Raw genomic sequence first — 23,949 nt, 5'->3', positions numbered from 1 at the left:
TGAGGCTGTACATGAGCGCTGTACACGAGCCGGTGTTCTCTTTTATGATATTTGTTAGTATAAAGCATATGAAATAATCACTGATAAATGTAATTAATTTATCACTTTTACCTCGCCTGTCGGTAATTATTCATAATAACCGGCGATTATTCATAATTTTCAATTTATCACTTTAACCGTAACATATAGATGTGAAATGATGTAAAATATGCTTTACGCCATAAAATTTAACGCCCTTTTGTATTCGTGACCACGACTATTTGGTGTTTTAAATGCAAAGGAAAATTTACACTTAGAATTGGCAATCAGTAAGAATAATATTGACCAATAACAATAACTGATTAAACGCATTAGGTAGGCACAGTAGAAGCGCTGTTAGCACTAGACATGTTTCAGATTTAATTAATTCAACTTAATATTTTCCTTAAAATATTTAATTGTTCTGCCAATAACAAAAAAGCAGAGAACTTAAATCAGTCCAATTTTTTCATTTCATTTCTCCAAATGGCAAGAACATTAGGTGCTTTTTTTTTCCAAATAAAAGCACTTGAACGTCACTTTGTTTCAAGGACATACATCAATTGAGATTTCACTTAAATATCATTAGCACAAATTGTCAAATTCATGCAAATCTATTCAGGTAGAAACGATAGTTTGCGAACTTGAGCAGTCGACGGTAACCTTAATTTAAAATCACTTTGAATCATTTCACTTTCAAGGTATCTCGGCAACTTGAGCGCAAATTGACTGGAAATAATGCCCTAAATTCTATTTCTGAATTTTATCTGATATAATTAAATTGCTAGCAATTTATCTTCCTAAATGTTTCTACGAATGCTGGATCTGTTTTGATGAGGAACATAATAAATGGGAATAAAGAGCTTTATGATTTGTTTTCTATCAATCACAACATGAAATTGTCTTGATTTAATTGTTTCATGGGTCTATGTGTGTGTGAAATATAATCATAATACAAATTATATCCATAGTTTTCGGGCAACCTAATTTGCGATTTAAAAATAGTTACTGTTGTTGTTTTCGATGAGAAAATATTTTTCACTCGATAAGCAGGTTGTCAAAGGGTCTCTAATTTGCCCCAAGCCTTTACTATTATTTTCACTAATGACCAACCTACGCAAAAGCTAGGGGGCAATGTGTACAGACGACAAATCAAACTAAACACTGTGGTATCTACATCATTGCAATAGGGTTTATAATGGAATAAAAATCCATAGTCTGATATGCCGTAGACTACGTGTCACAATCATTCGAAAAGCACCAGCTGTCAGTGACAGCGGCACGTGCCATCTGAACTGAAGGCGACGTGCTATCTAAGGGCCGTCAGTCGCCATCAACAGACACTAATGATCCCATATCTCCGGTCCTACAAGGGACTCGCGTGACAGTACGTAGGTGGTTATTGATTTTTCTAATCTGTACACGTGTAACGTGCTACAGACACGGGGTTGACACCAATCGAAAACTTTTTTTTTGTAGAGTTTGGGATGCAACGCATTAATTCTTGTAAACACTTCAAGCTAAACTAAATAGTAGTTATAGGTGTGTTTATGAGCATTAATTTTTTCATTGATTTTAGTTTAGGTTTTTTTCCCGGACTGTCCCGTTGGAAACATTAGACCTTAGATAGAATGTGGAATTAAGGGTTTATGGAAAACATTTTGAGCTAAAATAGTATTTCAAAATAGTTGAGATATTTTTATAGCGGGAGGCGCAATAAGATAAACTTACTTGCAACGAACACAAAGCTGTGGGTAGAGTCTAATCGTATAGCAATCTTGAGAATGTGTCTATTTACACTAGTATTTCTCAGCTCCGAATCTAAACAATCATCTCCATAGTAAATATTTAGTTTTATTATCTGAAACAATTGAGTTACGCAATAGACACTACCATTGTTTAACAATAACCTCTATAATGTCATCTATAATTAAGTAATCATTCTTGACTGTGTGTACCATCTTTCTTCTTAATATTTTATAAACTACCTACTTTTTATGATTAAAGCTACTTTTAAATATTCATAAACTTAAAGTAATAAAGTAGGCCCCTACTAGGTGGACAGACGATCAGATGAGGGTCGCGGGAGGTGCCTGGACGCGGGCAGCGCAAGGACCGGTCGTTGTGGAAGTCCTTGTGGTAGGCCTTTGTCCAGTAGCGGACGTCATTTGGCTGAAACTTTCAGGCTGAAACGAACGAACGAATGGAAGTAATATACTATTCCCACCTCTCGTTCCCACCGCTGCAACTCCTATGTAGCGAGGATCTACAGCTTGACCGCTAATAAACACCCAACCAGTAAAGGTCAAGTTTGTCCCGGACTCCCAGGGGATGGAAGTAATATAGTATAATTAATTATGTATTTCTTTTTACAAATACAAGAGATCAAATCGAATCCAGAGAATACTATAACCTCCACAACATTGACTGGCAAAGGTGAGTCAAGTGGAAATACATAATATAGCAAAGAGCCCTTTAATAACCTTTATTTATAATTCAAGCACCATCAAAACGATGACATCATGACGGGCTATTAGCTATCAGGTACTTTATGACATTTAACTGTAGGTCTAATGTAAAGTGGTGAACTTATTTCTTAGAATATGTTAGCAAGGAATTTATTTGTAGAACTCCTTTGATACAAATATTTTACTACATATAGAAAAGGGGCCAGGGAATTCCTGGCTAAAGACTTAACCATACAGATCCAGAAATCTAAATAAAATATTAAATGCGAAATGACTACATTTATTAATTTTTCGTCATAATACTTAAACCATTAGATAATCCTACCTACATAATTTTGGACTTGAAATTCATATAATAATATGAAAATACAAGTCATAATTTTTCATGTTTGTGGTTGACCAAATCCAGATAAAGCGAAAAATTACTCTCAGGAGTTTCAGGGTATAGTTTGAAAAAACTTAAGATGTGTTTGAATATCTTTTTTATTCTAGTCTGACAAAGATATGAGACTGTAAACAATACGTTCCTTGGATCAAATTCTGCGAAGTTATAATCTAATATCGTAGAAATTGAGTCTATATTTTTGTATATAGGTTTCTGTCTAAGCCTTACACGTGTCTGTGAGACATGCTCGAGGTGAAATGTATTGTGTAAACTTACGTCTGGCGTGAGTGTCCCTTATCTTTGGAGGGACTCATTTAGGATGTAATCAGGCTTGTGATAAACTTTGATTACAACGAGAAGGCGGGACGGCAATTAACACATTTAGCGTTACTTATTGCTTATGTTAGCTTCAGCAACTCCAGAAAATTATGGGTAAATAGGTACTCTACGATTAGAAAACAATGTATAGAAATTGATATGAGTATTAATTCGTGTCGTATACGTATTTTTGCATGAAATGAAAATTGGATTTGTAATGCCTTAAAATTTAGATGTCATATTATTTTATTATTATTATTACTTAAAGTAGGAGGCTAGGATCGGTGAATTTTTTTTATAACTGACATTACTTATCCTTTCGAAACGGCTGCCTTATTTCCTATTAATGTTATCATAATAACATTACAGCAGAGCTAAATCCTTTGCTGTATGAAGCATTCAATTTATATCAAATACTGAAGACCTTGATCTGTCACAATCGTTTGCATGAACTTCTCCAAGATTGTTTGGCAATTGACCAGTGATTGCAGGATATCTTCGGCTGAAAGCATTAAGGCGCCATTATCTGAAGTCGGTATGTTAATAGTTATTGAACTAGCAATGTTTATGATGCTATATCTTCCTCATCATGATTGATTGACGTCAAATTTCTAATGATCACCAGTTCGTTGGTAACTTAAGTCATTTATTTACAATTAAACCTTTTAGTGTTGATATAAGTCAGTAATAAATGAATACAGTTTTCTAACTTTCACATCAATTACTTACCTAGTTTTTCCATATAAAATAATATACGTAGGTACATAAGTCAATGTGAACACCTAAACTTCATGATATCATCTATCACGCTCATGACCCATAACTTCAGTATTAATTTTGTTACTTAGAGGTTAAGTTTATACCTTTAAGTTTTGTCTTATCAATACTTATCACATTGGCATTTGCACCCAGCGGAATTCGAATTTGACAATCGCAGGTTACAAATCAAACGCAATCCACTAAGTAATTCAAGTCTGGGGCTGAGTTATCTATGACCTGTGTGATTGTCATATTTTGTTGTAATTTCACGTTAATTGACATTAATGATAAAGGTGCATTATTATAATAATATTAATTAATTTAATTGCCGACTGTTATTTACCGGCTTCAGTGAACTTTTACAATAAACAAATATCTACTGGAATAACCCCAGCTGATAACAGAGCAGATGTTTTAAAACTATGATATTTCATTCCTTAAAAGAGCATTGCAACCTGCTCTATGCTAATTAATAACTTATAATAAACAAGTGGTTTCACGAGTCGAACACAAACGTATTACATAACACTCGATAATAATAAAGGTCAACATTCTAGTTCTCATCACGCAATATTTATATTTAGTTCTCAAAGGAATAAAGCACTAATTGGAGTTATGTCATTAGTGTTCGTGAATAATAGGCACGTAATAATAACTATATTACAATTAAAGGTTTTTGTTAAATATTTTAAATGTAATATTATGTAATTACTATTTTCTTTGTCATTTGTTTCACATAAATCAACATTCTCGTTATTTTGAATTTACACTTTCCTAACCCCAAGCTGTCTCTTTACTTTGATGTAAAGTGTCATTTTTATACACCGACAAAACAATTTGATTAAAATGTAGTGGGAACTATATTCCCCTTGCCATCATTAATGGTTTTATAATAAATAAACTGACAAACTTGAATTTTTTTATGATGGAATAATAATTCCTTAACCAGACAAACCAGCTCGTATGAAATTTATAAACAGTGTTCCATTCCATCGTTCCCGTTTGGCGTGGAACAATAAAAACAGAATGCAAATACAAACAGAACCGGGTCAAGTGTTGGCAATAAACGCTCCAGTGGATGACCGATATGCATGTGCCAGGCCAAGAAGCTTATACTGTCTGTATTATTTGGACTCAGACACAAATCTCATCAGAAATGAGGAGATCCGTAAACGAACTAAAGTCGCTGACATAGCCCGACGGATTAGCAAGCTGAAGTGGCAATGGGCAGGGCACATAGTACGCAGAACTGACGGCCGATGGGGCAGCAAGGTTCTGGAGTGGAGGCCACGTACCGGAAAACTCAGCGTGGGACGTCCACCCACAAAATGGACCGACGACCTGTTAAAGGTAGCAGGAATAATATTTTTGTGTTGGATAGTCCATTTATCGAAGAAGGCTATAAGCAACATGACATCACGCTACGACCGATAGGAGCGAAACGTCAATAAAAATTGTTCGATAGACTGACTTATACACATAATAAAAATATAGAAACAGAATCGAGACAGAATGTCCTAAAATTAGGAGATATCGGGCTTAAGATAGGACGAAAGTATTATCTAATCTGTGGATTGTCCAAATCCAATATTTATTTAGGTAGGTATGTATTTGTTTGTATTATATGATGTTGTATATGCCAGACGGTTTATTATAGTCGCAAGGTCATAGTGACCCCAGTTGTCTCTCACGATAGAAAATTCGTGAAATCTTTTCTCAAAAAATGTTGGGGGATATTTTCTTATTATTGAAAACTAACCAAAACTCTACATTCCAAAATGTCTGTGGTCGTAACACCTCAGCTATAATCGACTATAGAAGAAGTGCCATACAAAAATCCTTCTTCTGCTTCTTCTAGGGTTCAACAAGGAATTTAAAACTAACGAAAAAGGCTATTAACATAATCGCTGGAGGTTCTAAACAGGAAGGGACCATATTGCTCGCCGTCACGAGAATAAAGCCACAATATAAAACTAAATCCTTTACTTCTATGAAAAAAGAATACTGCAAAAGTAAAAATAAAGAGTACTTCCTTACCTAAGTAGATTTATTATCGTGGTTAAACTTATTCGACCCTTTCAAACTGCCAGGGCTTTTCTAAGAACACAATTATCCTGCACACAGATGTTCAATAGATTCCTCTTTGTTAACACTTTGTCTGCATTGAAAGGTTTTATTGAACAAATTCTTTTTGAAATGCACATTTTGTGTAATTTAAATGGCACCGCTTTTTGCATCGCAAGCTTCCGTAGAAAAGAAGATTTACTTTTTTCAGTAGCTTCTATCTATAATAAATAAAAAATTGTAATTGATTTTCTGCCAATTTCTAGATGATGTTGAACAAATTGACAGTAGGTCGAAATATTATTTAGCTCATCATGTGGTTTATACTTTATTGCCACATTTTCTTGTCATTAAAATAATAAATATAAATCAAATCATAATGTGTCATTCTTATAACTTTGCTTACCAATTGTGTCTCTGTGTTAAAAATTGTTGTCTGTCCACATTTTTTTTTTCATTTTCTTCTTTTTTTCGTTTTCGCTTTAGATTAAGCTTACTATTCCTATGTGTTTAAAGGTTTCGTACTTGTGCCAAAAGATAAACAGTGTCTTACTTTCATCTTTTCTTCAATGAAAAATCTTATTTTTGCTTGCTGCTTAGTACTAAGTACACCGATAACGTAGTTTACGTGGCACTTTCGCGTAAGCCCTAAAGGTCGACACTTTCATGGCTACATTCACCCTGTTTGATAACATTGTTTGAACAACCGACAGCACATCTTTTGCAATCTTTTGTAGTCGTAATAGGGGCTATTTTGCAAAAAAAAAACTTCTGATGCCTGTACAAGTACACTCAACGTTTAACTTCAATTTTGAACCTAATTGCGTTGTTTTAAGTTTTATGGTTGGCTGTATATTGTACAACATACGGCCGCGGTTCGATCGCGTGCCAAGGACCCGATGCGGTGGCGGATAAAGCCGCGGGTCAAGGCACTGCTGATTACAGATGGCGCTCTTCCGACTTTAAAGGAATTCTATCTTTCCAAGTGAAGTTTTAATTTTCCTTCCTAAGTCCATTCTTAACAGTGAATTTGAATTTTCCTTAGTAATTAAAATTTTTAACAATCAATAACTATTGTAGGAATCTATTATTATGCTCCACAGCCAAACAAACCACACTTATAGAAAAAATAGAATAAAAATAGAAAAACTTGATTGACACAAATTCAAATAATTTATCCAGTAGGTACATAGGCCCTTTCTAGGGCACTTATACAATAATACATACATATAAACAACAACAATTACTGAGCCACTGCACCAATAGGCTCCCGCTCAGCATTTATCTTGACATGCACGTAAAGAAGCTGGTCTTCCACGGACGCCCTTGCTGTTGGCATCACTTAGGTAATCCCATAGCATAGAACATTGTCCACCACTCTGCTATTTTGTGTAAAGTTGTGTACCCTACCTTGTCCACCACTCTCCAACCTTGTGTAACTTGTGTACCTACCTGTTTAAAAAAGGACAATGACACTTCAAGCTACTGTGGCATCTTATGCAGCTATAACAAGTAGAAACGATGTTTGCAACAAAAAAAATCCGTATAGTCCGTGCAGCATATAGCACTGTACTATTTCACCGACATTTATCGTTCACAGTACGGGCACTGAACTCCATCGATTCCGTATAAAATTCTATTATGCAATATCTTTGTAATATTTTTGCATTCTACCTCCTCTAGTGCCGTGAAATTCCTTTTATTATGAACTGGGGGAAATGGAAAAGTGTCATTTTGTTCAGATAAGACTTTAAAAACTGTTGCTATACAAACTTAGTATAAATTGGATACATTAGGCGTAATATGAAACCACAATTGCCTTTGCAATCAAGACAATGACACATTAATGACCATTTTGATAAAAAGCAATAAAATCAGATAAAAATGGCTTTGTTAAGTGATCGTGGTTTAATGGATACAGGACCCAGATTTTCAAAGGCAATATCTATTTATTCTATATATTTGGAGTCCCCTAATGGATAAGAACCGGGCCGAGAAATAAAATATTCCCATATTTTTTGAGAAATGTAAAAACATATTTTTCGGTCTTCCGTCAGTCTGTATTAGGCGTCTCTTTACAGTTAATTTCCTCTATCAGCAGCTTCACAGAGTTTGGACCTTTTTCGCGAACTTTCTTGTCGTTGTGGTTTACCATAGTTTAAAGAAGACAGCCAGGATCAAAAGTTTTCAGCGCTATTGTGCCACTAACACTAAACGTTTTACACTGACGTTACGTTACAGATGTTTTACAATGAAATGAAGTATAGATCTGGGCTTTCAAATGATACCAATATGGGTGGAAAGTGGGGATGCACGCTTGAAAGTGTTTGTCGCGGGAGGTGCGATTTTTTTGACACCGATTGTATATTACAGTTATTACTATACACAGTTTTCTAACTAGAAGAATCCCACAATAGTAACATAAGATTCGAAATCCCAGCTACTTTAATCCCAAAACAGCTTTAGCTTTTTCTCCAGACTACCCGAGGCCACTTTTATCAGTAGAAATACATCACACCATTGTATAAGTAACAATATTTAACAAAAAATTCGTGTTTGTTCGATCTTTTTCGACTGTGTCCCGTTGATTTCATTCAGACATTTCTGGGATGGCAGTCAGTCCTATGTCAAATTACATTTGGCTTCCCGTGAACACTTTTATGTCTTCCATCTTGTTTGGCTGCCCTATTTCTATTTACCATGGCGATTGGTGATACGGATTCATGGTTATATAAAAAATATTTGTTACTCTTTCCTGGTATTGCTGTTACATAAAAGAAAGAAAGTTAAAATGTAGAGCTAAGAGTTTAGGTATTCTCTTCAAGACGAGAGTGAATAGGCACTTACAGGGCAGGTATTTACTCCATCCTAAACTGCAATTATCCTTAACATTAGGTGTGATTGTAGTCAAATACTTAGGTACTTTGATCTGCATAAAAAAATCACTTATGTATACCTTTTCACTTGCGGGTAATATGATAAAAGAATAGTTAAATGTTAACAATGATAGAACAAAATGCAAACGATTTGCCGACAGTTCTGTTTATGCTAATTCGTCTAAACTCATTTGGGACTTACTTATTTTATAGACAAAACCATCGTCGTTCTTTGTCTTTTTAATTTACTGTAAGTGCGGTCTTCACTTCTGAGAAATCCTTTTGCTAAATTGTTTTAGTCAACTCAAATGAAAATGAGGCTAATAGGATTTGTGACGTAGCTCAACTTTGTATTATTTGATTTGATTTGAAAACTTTTCAAGTGGCGGTGTTATTTTGAGTGTAAGTTTAAATTCTGAGTAACTGACATTACATAAAACTTTGTTTTAACTCATTTGTGACTAAAGTTCGTATCATTAAATAGGTACCACATACTAACCTTGGGGGAGGCCTTTGTCCAGCAGTGGACGTCATTTGGCTGAAACGAACGAACGAACGAACTACAAGTACGACTCTACATTCAGGAATTGGTTCAATTCTGTAATTGTTTTAATTTCAATATGTAGACTGTACAGTTTGAATTTTATTTTAGACGTGATTATTGTCGAATCATAGCGTATCGTTTCAAAATACAGACCTTTAGTCTATGTAGTATACGTCTAATGGTCTAAAATCAATCTCACTTGATAGTGTGATTCATCATCATCATTTCAGCCACAGGACGTCCACTGCTGAACATAGGCCTCCCCCAATGACTTCCACATCGCACGGTTGGTAGCGGCCTGCATCTAGCTCCTTCCTGCTACCTTTATCAGGTCGTCGGTCCACCTTGTGGGTGGACGTCCCACGCTGCGTTTTCCGGTACGCGGTCTCCATTCCAGAACCTTGCTGCCCCATCGGTCGTCAGTTCTGTGTACTATGTGCCTTGCCCATTGCCACTTCAGCTTGCTAATCCGTCGGGCTATGTCAGCTTTAGTTCGTTTACGAATAGTGTGATTTTGGGTCTATAAAGAAGCACGATTCAAAACACGTCTCCAGGTCTGGCAAAGGCAGACTGAATTGCATTTACTAGCTGTTCACAACAGAAAAGGTTCAGCAAATTACGATGATACACATCACATAGTTTTTAAAATACTGTAGAATTATGTATAATTACAGTGGCACTGTTATCGTAAAGCTAATAAAACAAGGCCGTAACAACAGCTCCATGGTTCATTGCTAAGGTCACTTTATTGACCACCACGGCAATTACCTAAAAATCAATATTTTAGCGTTTATATGTTCATTACATAAATGCATAACTTCCATGTTGGAAAACTCTGTTACTTATGTAATATTCAGCTGAAAAACTATGCATTTTTCCTCGGGTTAAATAAAACCGATCGTCTTCAAAACTTTCACAAGGCAAGTAAATACCTTACCAAGCAATTTCACCGGTATTATGTATTGGCTCAGAATATACAAGTACCTGTGGCAGACATGTTATACATATTTATATTCCACTGCTTCGTATATTTTTCCAAGTTTATGAAGTTGTACCTTCGCTCTACTTACGCCATATTGCACGCTCCCGGTGACAGTCATTGCATTCCCAGACCTTACAGCTTATACAGCTATTGTCTTCAAATGTAGTGTTGTGAGAGGGTTTGTTAAAGATAAATAAAAAACAAAGCAGTATTTCATCGTTATTTTGAATGGGATCAACATAATAGTTGACCCTTCACCGTTCAGCTATCGTGTTTGCGACTTCAAAATTAGTTCCATAAAGTAATTTAACAAAATTATACATATAAGTCGGGAATCGAAAACTTTCAAAAATCTAATTGACAGACATTTTCTACTAGAATTTAACGCGAGACAAGAGTTACTTTCACACAATTATTAGTTAACTATCGCACTTAGGACAATGGTATCGCTATTACCTACAAGCTATTTACGATTGGAACTATCGATTCGAAACTCGTACACTTCTCGGATGTCGAACGGAATCGATTCGCGCCAGGTACAGGGCGACGGCCTTTCAAAGGCCGCTCGTTCGAACAAATAGTGTAGCCTGTGCTTAAGTCTAATTTACACAGTCCATGGTATGTCTAATGATGGATGTTTAAAATCAATTAGCTTATACGAGTCTTATAATATTGCGAAATATCGTCCTTTGTAGCGTTTTTTGGGAGAGGCTTACGTCCAGCAGTTGAGGGACATTGGCTGAAATGATAATGATGATGATCTACCATAGTCATTTAATTAAAAAGGTTTTGTCTTATTACGTACGTTTTAAAGCTCGCTGAAAAAGGAGGGCAGTTATTCATTATTTTAATTGGTCTGTCTACATCGAGTGGTTGAATTAACGCCATCTTAAAAAAATGTTGTTAAGAATCTAAAAATATTTCTAAACTTTCGTTAGTTTAATAATTGTGTATCCTTTTAGCGATAATCAATTACACGTTTAAAATCGTTACTAGGTACTTACCTACCATTTAACCGGCGTAAATTTTCAGCAGCGACGTGACTGCCAATTTTTCATGATGTGTATGATTGTCATACACATGACGCTACAGATATCGTATGACATTCAAATAACAACATTATTCATTTATTATAAAAATACCGCGTAGTAATTTTTTACCGTCAATCAAGGTGACTTACCTTGTCCTGAAAAAGTTATTATTGAATTTCTACTTTCGTAATGCTCATTAGAGAAAACATCAACTTTGAAACCGACATAAATAATAGAACAATATTTTTATCAACGCAATGTAAATAAACAGTGCGATAACTAAATTAAGTCTGTACTTTAGATATAGTAGGTACAGGAAAAGTGTAGATAATATTAACAACTTCATAGCTAGTTATAGCAGTCAACAAGTACTTTAGACTAAAATGTTTGTTCCAAAGTCGCACTTATTGCAACTGTATAAAAGCCACGTGGTTTAGCTTGATATGCTGTCATAATACAACGAACAAAGAACGTATTTTCCTACATCCTTTCTTTGTCTGACAAGTTCGTTTATTTTTACTGTCATTACCCGACTGCGCCAGAAGGAGGGTTATGTTTTATTAGTTGTCATCAAAAGTAGGTTATACAGGTGCTTATTCAAATAATTTTTAATGTAGAATTTTCTCGTACCTAAATATGATTTTATGAAGAACAAAAAATGTTCTACATATACATACTATAGGTGCTATAATTTCAATTAAAATATTTTTATGACATCTAAATGCTATATTTCGTTATAACGAAGTATGTGGAAGTTGGAAGTAATTTTTTATACAGCCTTTTTAATTACTATTCATAATTTTGCCGTTTTTAATTTGTTCCGAATGGAAAATATTTTATTTCCGTAGTTTTGCAAATAAAAAGTGTATTCATAGAGAATTTAATTCTAAAATTAAAGACTGCATAAATTTTACGACAGTATTTTCAAATGGTAGGTACTACTTTTGCAGCAATGGGTAAATGCAGTTGCATAACCCACAATCTTATTAATAGACAATGCTATGACGATCTTGCTTAATACTAAACAATCTATACTTAGCACTATTTTACGTATGCGTTAAGACACAACGAATGAAAGTTGTGCAGTGCAATTCTGCGTCAATTGTTAATTTTAGTCTACTAGAATTTTTGTAGCAATGTGTTGTTTCTCTGTTTTAAAAAATGTATTGACTATAAATTCATTTCGTCATCATCATCTTCCAGCTACGTTTAATATACGTCCACTGTTGAATACCTATAGGTCTCCCTCTCCCCAATGATTTCCAGATTGGCCAGTTAAAAGCGGTCTGCGTCCAATTCCTTCCAATCTTTAAGAAGGTCCTCTGTTCACCTCTGTGGATGTACGTGAAATTCATTTAGCATTGCTTTAGGTTTTCAAAACAAATCTTTGTATTGAAACAATTTGTTTATATCACAAAATCTATTTCAATTAATCCCACTTGTTGAAGTGATGTTTGTTTAAAGAAATGCGTATGTCTATTGCCCGTGGCATCGTAACCTTAGCTCATGTGACCTTAGGTAGACCAATCCAGGTCATTAGCCTCCTCTCTCCATGCAATGTTGTGCAATTTAATGTGGACTTATCTCAACGGGTTCTCGCGATAAAACGTCGTCAGCTGTCTGCGTCCCGCCTCTGTTCAAATATTTTGGTCGTGCGAACTGCGCGTGTCAATGACACGTGGACTTTCTTCGCCGCCCTTCGATAAACACATTAGTTTTCCCGTCTGTTTGTTTGCACACCACTCATAAATAGGTAGGCCATTGATCCGACTGACTTATTTTAAGAATATGCTCAAAATTACGCGATTAGTGTTGTAATTTTAAAGTTCTACGACCCAATTTCGTATTTTTCGTAAGACTATTTTTCACTCACGAATTAATGTTTTTTTCTCATTGAAGGTGAAAGCTTCATTCATTTATCATTAGTGACTAACGAAAATAACATGTTTTCGTCAAATTTCCACCTCTCTAAGTGGGTTTTCATGACCGATACGTTAGGTATCATTGTTGATGAATTGCAGACGCTGAACTGCGTAGCATTTGTCTATTGTTATTTTACTGCGATTATAGCGAAATCTACAAATATACCTACTCAATGTTTACGTGTTCATTCACTCGCGCGGGTGTGTGTGCGTGGCCGCTGCGCGAACGGCCCGCGCTCTTTGTTTGTTGACAAGCGGCTCGGCACAGCATTCAACAAGCGATTCTGCTCGCGAGCGGACGTCGCGCCGCGTCCTAACGCGTCAACTCGACCAAACTCGACTCGTGTTATCGCGTACTTCGGCTAAATTTAGTGCAGTTACTTTAAAACATTTTTCCCTCATCTGCGCAACATTTTGGAGTACAGTGCTGCACGTGGCGAGGCCCAACGTTCGTGCGAACATCGAGTTTTTTCGACTGCTAAAATTACTCGATCGCCTCCGTGCCAGAAGGTATGTTTTTTACAGTTTTCTTCAAAAACAAACACAGTGACATTGAATACGTCAACCTTTATGGGTGTGTCGCAGTTACTTTTCAGTGCTTTTATGATTTTACACAAGTACACAATAACACAGTCTGTTATGATGAATTGATGCGATAAATGCATTCGATAATTTTTTACAGTCGTGAGCACGACTGACTCCGTAAGATTGTGCGCTATACTCGGACGATTTATATTGTAAATATTGAAGTTTGTGGCAAAAGTTAAAGTGGGGCAAGTGGAGAGTTCAGCGCGGCATGGTCATTAGGCAGTGTCGCGATTTCACCGCTAATGAGATGCTCGCTGCATAAGTGCGGACAATGTCGCATTTCCAGCCTTGTTGCGGATAGATACAGTTATAATTTGGCTGGTTGCCGTAGGAGGCGCGTAGCGGTACCTCTGGTCGTAGCCTGTGCCGACTTGTGTTTCAAGTAACGGGACGGGTAATGCATGGTGTCGGCCCCACGGTAAAGCACATCCATCTAAGCGAGTCCTCATAACAATGTTCATTACTGTGTCTAGCTTCTAAATTAAATTTTAATTGGAGTCAGACATGTAAAATTTAAGGCACCGAATGTTTGGTACGTTCATCGTTTCTATTTAAATGAGAAATAACCGACTCTAACAAAAAATCCGTGCGTAGACCCATGATTACAGTTATGTCAACACAACACAACAAAGCCACAGTAGATATATGAGCTAAAGCAGTACGGAAACTTAGCCCTTTCGGCGAGTTAAATACCTACACTTCAACTGAGTGTTAGGGTTGGCACTCTTAATCTTTACAAAATTAATAAGGTTCTGACTTACTTATTTATTAAAACGTTTATTTAGGTTTTTTAATTATCAAATACCTAATGGAATAAATTAATTGACTGAGTAGTTAACAAAAAAATAAAACGTTAATTAGGTTCTATAATGATCGAATACATAATCGAATAAATTGATTAAGTGCTATTAGAGGCCGGTAGAAGATATTCTATTCTCATAAATAAAATACCGGATACTTACTTTCACATAGCTATTGCCTCATTTTAAATACAGTTCATCACTTAGTACAAAAGCGCGCGGAGCAAATTACTTTATCAAATAGAACACATAAATTGTTAAAAAGCGTAATTACGTAATTTAAAAAGAACTATTACAAAATCAGATGTAAGCACTTTATTTAAAAAGTAATATTTAATCATTTTTACAATTCAGAATTATTATTACGAAGTTTAAAAAATGAAAGTTCTGGTTTTGAAGATGCCGAGTTCAAGCAGCCATATACTACTACGCAATACACTCGTGGCAGTCGTGGCATGTTTTTTAAAAATACAGCGGACAGTGCATGCAATAAAATTATTATTAAAAACACAACGCGCGCGACACTCGCGACGGATGGACTGCGAGGTTCGCTTAGAGCCCGTGTAAAGCGTGCGTCTGTGTGCGTGAGTCTGATTTCGAGCGTTTGTATGAAGCTTCCGTACTGTTTGATTTATCTACTGTGACAAAGCTGTTTAAACTCGCGCATAAATCTCTTGAATAAACTCATTTGAAGCGCTTAAACGACCTCAACGTCACTCAATTATGAATGTTTCTTTATTTTCCAGTTATATTTAAATTACTATTTACAACTGTTTGAATTGTAGACAGGTTTCTACTGCGCATTTCTCTTTGACCTATTTTATTTACACTTATGATTTATCGCCGTAATATCCGTCTATCAAAAGAGGTTATTGATAATGAAAGTTGAGTTCGATAACATCTGTTTTGAACTCTTCAAAGTGGTCGCCAATTTAGATACTCCATTTGTGTTATTTGCGTGGGTTCTTCTTACCTGAACCCAATGTTTTTTGTCAGTAACTTTATAAAAGATATTACCTGCGTGAATGGAGTCAGCATTACTCGGGGCCCTTACTTTTTCTATTACCAAGTCACAATTTAACAGTTTGCAAGGCGGTGAACATTTGCCCTTTTCAGCGTGGCCGATTGCAGTTCGTAGTTCCTAAAACGTCTATTGTTCGCCGTCCGTTGGCCCTTTCTTCGCTTCAAATGGATAAAAACAACCCACATTGGAAGCTATACATATCTACACACCTATGTAGCTATGTACGTGATCTAGTTATTCAGTTGTTGACCTTTTTCCACAACTTTTTCTAACTGCGTCATTGTTTTTGAGAAGTCGGTAACCGAGTATTTCTATCACGTAGGCAGTCCATACAAAATACGAGACATGAGGTGACATTCATGATTTTTTTCTTTTATCCTACACTAATCTTGTGATATTAGCTTTGTCTGACGGATAATGAAGAGTGACTTGACTTGAGGTAGAAATATTAAAGACTTGCGTATTAAGAATACATCGAAGCTAATAGAAAAATAAACAAGAATAAAAAAGAAATAGGAAAAGACAATGGAAAAGTAAAACGTATCAGTGCTTCAAGATACGACAACAAAACGAGGAGTAATGCAAAAACCGGTTCCGAGCGTGTCCTTTTCGAGAAGGCTCGGCGTATCTTTGTTCGCGCAAGGCACCAAAACATTGGGGACAGCGAAAGTTCCGATTTGTTTGGTAGTAATCCAACTTACTGAACCACTGACCAGACTGAGAAACAAGCCATTATTATTGTGTAAGTCAAATAAAAGTCAAAACAAAGAAGCAAAAGACTGACTGTCTAATTAGCAATTGCCCGATTTGATTTTACCAGTATTTTATAGGATACTATAAGAATTTTATGCATATTTTTCTTATTGAAGCATATATTTGAGCAGTCTGTTTACTAAGCCAGCGCACAATTGCTATGTGCTGAACATCCTGTAATGTAATGTCTCATGATGATAGCAGTTTCTAAGAAATAAATGGTTTCGTTTTAATCTGGTTTTAAAAATAAAGATAATTTACCACAACCTACATCGTGTGTGGTCGTACCATAACAAATGTGACATACATTTTACAAGCGTGAAATCTTCATATTTTATGTAAAAGTTCAAACCCCTTTAACGTAAACAAACACCTAAAGACTAACGATGCTCCCTTGAAGATACATTTCAAGATTTATATTTTGGTTGGCCCACTTTTTTATTAACTGCTTATTAAAATTAAACTGTATATTGACCTCGTTGTCTTTGTCACTATAATTTCGTTTGTGAATACTATAACAATCCAAAAAATTGGCTCGTTCCCATTCCGCAAGAAATATTTGCGTTAATACCAAAAAACATTCCATCACATTTCAAAGCTCACATTGTCTGTAACGGTTAGCTAAGTTGGTTCTTTTTATAATTGGTACCGTTTCATTGTTCTCGCCAGAACAAACCACTTATAAAAACCCAATTATAATCTCTTGCCGAGTTCAACGAACAAGTGCGCTGTATTAAATTTTATCTCCGATCATTAATGGCTTATCGTTTTTAACGAGTACACAAAACTCTGTATCTAAATTAACTCAAATAAGCGCTACTATGTTGCACCATGTTGTAATTTGTACACTTTTAACAGCATCTCCTTTATTTGAGCATTCAAATTGTTATTAGTTTAAGCACGAATTCTGTTACAGCCAAACACTATACCGTAAGCAATTGCTATTTACATTGTAAATACAGCACCGTCTATAGTAATTCGGAGGTATTCGCTCGTCTCTGGTAATGTTGGAACAGTTCCAAAGAAATTTACGGAAAATATTTGCGTTGACGGAGTCTCAGATCGGAACCCTTTGTCAGTACTACGTGATCACATTCTATTACTGCGCAATATCCAAAATAAATCTACGCCCCGCTAATTATAGAATAATTGATTATATTTTAGACAATATAAGACGGGGGGACATAAGTAACCATTTATAGATGTGAATCAGAACACTGAAATATACATGGGTGTAACAAAATTGATATAAGTAACCTAACTAAAGTTGGGTATGAATGAATAGTTGTTCACAAAGTCAAAAAGGTCAGCACAATAACAGGATTCATATAAATTACCTATTTGTGCGATATTAATACAGCTCTTCCAGAAGGAATAACGAATTTTTATATTTGTGGATAAAACGATGAAGCCTCACTAGAATTTTGTCGTGATTCAGATTTTCACGAATCATGATTCACCTCACGTAACAAAGAGAATACTGCTAGTAGTGTTTTACTAAATTAAACGCCAACATCAAATGTTTCATTAGTGAACAAAATGGTACAGGGATAAGTCATACTACTTACTTACAAAGCATCCAAAGACGATATAATAAGCATATAATTTCGGTATAAACATGGCAAAAGTCTAATTTTAGTTTAAAAATTCTATAAACGGTTTCACTTAATAAAAGTTGCTTACTTTAATAAGTGGACCGACGATCTCGTAAAGGTCGCGGGAAGAGCCTGGATGCATTTGGCTGAAACGAACGAACGAACGAACTTTAATAAGTAAATTCACTCGACTAACATTGTGTTCATGTCCATATTCCAGTATTAAGAGTCTAGACGGGGTCCATCCGACGAGTAGCATAAAGCGTTAACACCACTGCAGCGAGCGTCTAGACGTGCGTAGCTGCTGCTTTATTCCTCTCTTTTCTCGTCTGAGACTACACTGAGGGAGGGTTTGTTCCAAAGGACTTGTATTTGTCATTTCGGATCGTCTGCAGTCGAGCAGTTTCGATTTTGCGCTGCCGGCGCCGGTATGTCAGCTCCAAGTTCGAGCAATAAAACGAAACGATTTCACTCGATGGCGCTTTTCAATGCTGAGACATTGTGTAACCCGCTTGGATTGTGAGTAGCTGTTTCAATGTTTACTTTCCATTTGGTGTAGTAGGTAACTACTTTATTTGTAAGAACTTTGCTCAAAGGGCGTTTTCGTATGAATGTAAAGGATATGACGCGTTTAGAGCTAGATATTGTCATTCACACCCGAAAAAGTTTTGGTGTCAATTTAAACTTTGTGTCGGTGTCTATGTTGGCTTTGTTGCCTTCGTTCAACATGCAGCACACTTGAGTTTTTGTAAGTGGCCTAACTGGCGTGTAAGAAATTGGTAGTTTTTTATCAATGCCTTTGTAAATAAATAATATATTATTACGGCCCGGAGAACCATTATTAAAAAGGGCTTTGTGACCAATCAACAAAAATAGAGTCTGTCTGTCTATTTCAGTATTCCATTTGTCTTTCTGTCTGTATTTCAAGGCTTTATAAAAAGAACACTTTTTACTCAAAGCACATGATGGCTACAACGTAATTCATTACAGAGATAAAGTTTCATGAACTTTGGGAATCGGCTTTGGTAGTGTGTTCGTACCGGGTTTTACGAGAAGTTGCTTTACGAGCGAATCTCGGTCTGAGAAAATGCAATCCTGCTGCAGCATTCAATTGGATCTTTTATACAGGGTATACAAAATCCAGGGGATATTTGAGATGTGTCTGGGGCGAGGTAGCTTTATTGAAGCTAGAAGAAGTAGTTACAAGAAAACGTTCTTAAAATTCATCCTTTATTTCTGTACATAGATGTCATGGGTTTTAATCTTCTGCTTTAAAATTGGCCATACTCAACTACTTATAGTTTACTCAAGTGAATTATTCAATGTGTCTGTCTATTAATATTGATTCATCTCTCTTAAAGAATTGGATAATAATCCAACGCTTCTAACATCACTTACATTACATTACAGTACACTCGACCTTGGCATTACCGCCCAATTCAAAAATAACATCATCCATTTACAAACATCTAACAAGAACGTCTTCCATATAGACATTATCGAGCTTTTAACGCGAAATCTAATTTACTAAAAGGCCTTTTTCTAAAAATAAATTGACAAAATAATTTAATCTACTTTTAAATAATCCGGTTCGGGCAGACACGCCGAGGGCACGACCGTGACAGTGAATTACGGAACAAAAACGTTTGTAAAAAAACTACTGCGTATTTGTTTCGTTTTATTTGTAGCGCGTGCCATATCATTTAGAACTCTTTACATTTCAATTGACAAACGTTTTATTTAAAGATTTGTACTCATCACATAATTGTGTCGGACTTTCACGAGCATCTTTGCTTATTCACTGAAGAAATATTCGTACATTTTTGGAAACTTGATGGAAGCTGGAAGGATGGCCGGCGCTACAGTAACCCAATTGGCCTTAACGCAAATTCTGTTTATTTTAAGAGTCATGTACAAAGCATAAATTAATCCTGTGACTCATCCGTATTAGTGCTCAGGGCGATCATTGGCTTTGGATTTTGGGGCCAGTGCCCGTGTTATGCGGAGGTAGCTATAACCCAAGGGACGAAGTTATTGCAACGGCTTACTCCGACTTTTGTGATGATGAAACACATTTCCCGGAATTTTGTGGCCTACAACGGTTTAGTGCCGAGTTAAGTCATTTACATGGTGTATACTGCCGTAATCTAGCCGATCCGACGCCTGCATAAAAAGATAAGAAAGGAATAGCTAGCTAGGGGTCATACAGTTTTGATCGAGGTCATTATAGTGCCGTTGATAAAAAAAAACTGCGCAGTTTGTGCCTGCTTAAACTCTTGTGTTTCCTTCTTAGATATCGGATATTTTTAGACAAATTCACACTCGTACCGAGCACGATATCAGCGTGCACGTCACGTAAACATTTCTAGAACACATCGCTTCAAAACAAACTTATCTAAATCTGTCCTGATTAAGATTCGCGAGTCATTGATAGGCTAAATTCATTGACCCGTCAATCGATCTGTGACCGACCATGGCTAATTTCGATACATTCACCCCCAAAGCAACTGATTATATCAGGGCATCGACCTGCTGTTTTCCTGACTTATTCACCGTATTGTTAATTATCCTATTTTCTTCGGTAGCAGTTTCATCAACCTTATAGGTGTACCAGAATCTCATGGCAAACAAAAATATTGGAAAAGTGTGTTTTTCATATCGTCCCTTAGCTAACAACACCGCCTAAGTCGATTTTTGGCGGTTTTGACATTTTAATACCATTGGATAGATCTGCTCATCGCGCGTCTAACCATTGGTCACATGTTATAGATTTCAGCCAATAAGAAACCGTAATTTGAATTTTAGTGACACCGCGCAAGTCGGTTTGCCTCGCAACACCGCTCAAGTCGTTAGTCTGCCATACATTTCTCGTAAAGTTCCTTCGCGCTCCGTAATTTTTATATTTTTAAGTGAGTTTTATCGCGAAAAGGTCTATGAAAGAAGTTTTAATAGAAGATTAAGAGGTAAGCTATATAATAATGTATTTTTTAATGATTTACGCGTATTAATATATAAGGAAATGATACTAGAAAATATCTTCATTTACTTAGGCGGTGTTTACAATATTTTTTTCAAACTTAGGCGGTGTTTACAGTTTGTATTTTAATTCTTTTAGAAAGCTATACAAGTGAAATACACTATTGATGGAGAAGGAATTGATTCTTGAAGTATTCCGAGTTCATGTGATGAATTTTTATGGGCACAATTACAAGAAGCAGGACATAAACGGCGTAAACAACTGCCCAGGTTTCAATCGAATCGAAGGCTGTTTCATAATCCACAAACGCCAGGCAAAGTGGCTGATTATACTCCTCGGTCTACTAAAGCCTGCTAGCCAGCCTGGTAACCAGCTTGATCAGGAGGCTGGAAGGCGTCGAGTCGGCGAGTTAGACGATTCATAGATACTCGAAAACAGCTTGTAGACATGGTTCAGAAGTTAAATGGGTCTATAATTCTTCAACAACGTTTTATCGCCGTTTTTTGAAGAAGAGTATCTTCACACTTCTGTGCCGTGCCGTAGGAGTTTTTTCCCCGAGGATGACGGAATAGAACAGCTTCTAAAGAGCCTTTAGCATCGACATTTCACCTGCTTTCAAAAGCTGAGCCGTAATTCTATTATCACCCGGGCCTTGTTGTTTAAAGCTATTCCAGAGCTATTCCAAGCTCGTGTAGACTGGCGTTCGGGACATCTTAGGTATTGTGTCGGGTCAATCTAGCTCTTGGGTCTTCGGTTAGATTTGTAACAGGTGTGAACACAGTCGTGTATAATTGTCCGTAGAACTCTCAACCTCTTTCAATATCTCAGGCCCCGACGCTCTTCTCGGTCTTCAGCTTGGTCAGTTGGCTTTGGCCAACAGACAGACGAATCTCTTACGAACACCTTAAAGCCCTTGTTATACTCAATCGTCTGTATTATATGCGTAGGTCGCGAGTCAAAAGACTTAGAGATCTATCTGTTAAGACGCCGATACTGAGTAGCATCTTCAGATGACTACAGATCCATGTTTCGTCTCTCTTCTATAAGGTTATTGGTGAGATCAGAGATCTTTTTTGTTTCTCTTAAACGACGGGTTTTAAAAACCTTAGACCCAGTCATTTGGACAATTCCCAAGAACCTGCTATTGTACTCTTCCACATTTTTGCAATGTCCTGGCATTGGAAACGATTTTGCAACTCGAGTTGAGCTTTCGGGGTTGGATGGACGCTGGGCGGAGTGTAGACTTTATCAGTCGACATCTATCGAGATTCGGACTTATATTTAATGTGCCTCTTACCATTTGGTGATTGCTTTCTGTTTTGACCAAATTGACCTCACAGACAACATGCTTCTACGTCGACAAGATGAAGTTGATTTCATATTTCATAGCGTCATTGGGATGCAGCGAAATCTACTTTCGCTGTTTTGGCTTTCTGAAGAAGGAGTTCATCATCCCTCTCCATAAAGCCAGCCAGCAGTTAGCCACGTGCGTTCCTCTCTCCATACCCAAATTGCCCCACTTCCAGCTCATTGTCGTTTCGTTTGCCCAGCTTCGCGTTGAAGGCCCCCCCCCTCACAATATTTGATCTACACACTGTGATTCTTAAGATTTAGGTTAGATAAGATAGGTCATAGGTTATAATGATTGTTTAATTATTTTTTTAAATAATTCTTAGTAGTGTATTATTGGGCATTCTGTCCCCCAGTCGTCCGCTTCGCTTCCGACCGTTCGCTGCGCTCACTCTGGTTTGACAGAATGCCCAATAATACACTACGAACGGAGTGTTGAAAGTAGTTTTATCTTCCAAAATTCCTATAAAAATTATAAACTCAACAAAGTTTTTATCATTCCATTAAAACCTATCAATCAGAACGGTTGAGTTTAAACCAAAAACTGTAATGAGATTTCTGAAACAAAAAGAATCTCTTAAATTACAATGTATTTGTCCAGTATCCTCGAAAGAGTTTAAACGTCATGGTAATTTATTACCAAATACTATTCGCAGCATTGTTTGTGGCCCATCAAATTGTGGAAAGACCAATTTTGTAATTAGTCTGTTGCTACACCGTGATGGACCACGTTTTCGCAACTTATATGTTTATTCAAAGTCCTTGTATCAACCTAAGTACCAGTTTTTGGAAAAAGTATTGGAAAAAGTTGCAGACATATCTTACTTCAAATATAGTGATAATAAAGACATTTTAAGTCCACATGATGCTTTGTCTGAATCCATTTTCGTATTTGATGATGTTGCATGTGAAAATCAAAACAATATACGTGATTATTTTGCTATGGGACGACATAAAAACATTGACTGTTTTTATATTAATCAAACCTACTCAAGAATACCTAAGCAATTAGTAAGAGATAATGCTAACCTTATCATATTATTTAAACAAGACAACATTAATCTAAGGCATATTTACGATGAGCATGTAGGGTCTGACATGACCTGGACTCAGTTCCGTGAAATGTGTTCAACTGTGTGGGGTAAGCCATACAGTTATGTGGTCATAAATAAGGATTGTGAACGAAACAAAGGTTGTTATAGAATGAAGTTTGATACATTCATTAAAGTAGATTAAACTATTTATTTCTTATATAAGTAACTGTTACTTACGTTCCAACAAACTAGTTTGAATTGAGAAGTCAAACAGAGTGGAACTCGTAACAATGGAGCGGAACCTTAAGGAACAAATTTTAAAGTCAGCGTCAGCTGTGAAAAGAAAAGTAGAAATGTTAAAAGATTCAAAAATGAAAAATGATATGACACTGGAAACAATATTTAAACCTATTGTGAACCCTCTTAAACTATTAAGTAGTAGACCTGATGGCAAACGCTAC

The 23,949-nt window shown here is 36.2% G+C and overlaps 1 protein-coding gene across 2 annotated transcripts in view; it reads left to right on the top strand.

The window, feature by feature from the left end:
• Positions 1-23,949, top strand: part of LOC135075700 (protein yippee-like) — a 187,938-nt gene that overhangs the window by 78,181 nt on the left and 85,808 nt on the right. The window contains exon 1 of one of the 2 annotated variants that reach the window (XM_063970156.1): positions 13,581-13,877. The exons of the other annotated variant lie outside the window; for it this stretch is intronic. The gene's annotated coding sequence lies outside the window, so the exon portion shown is untranslated. Of the gene's footprint in view, positions 1-13,580; positions 13,878-23,949 lie in introns of those variants that run through there. 2 annotated transcript variants of the gene reach the window in all.

The sequence above is a fragment of the Ostrinia nubilalis genome, chromosome 10 (genome assembly GCF_963855985.1).
Source record: "Ostrinia nubilalis chromosome 10, ilOstNubi1.1, whole genome shotgun sequence".
Taxonomy (NCBI): Eukaryota; Metazoa; Arthropoda; class Insecta; order Lepidoptera; family Crambidae; genus Ostrinia; species Ostrinia nubilalis.
Note: the sequence above shows the minus strand (reverse complement) of the source record. Positions and strands in the feature narration are given on the sequence as shown.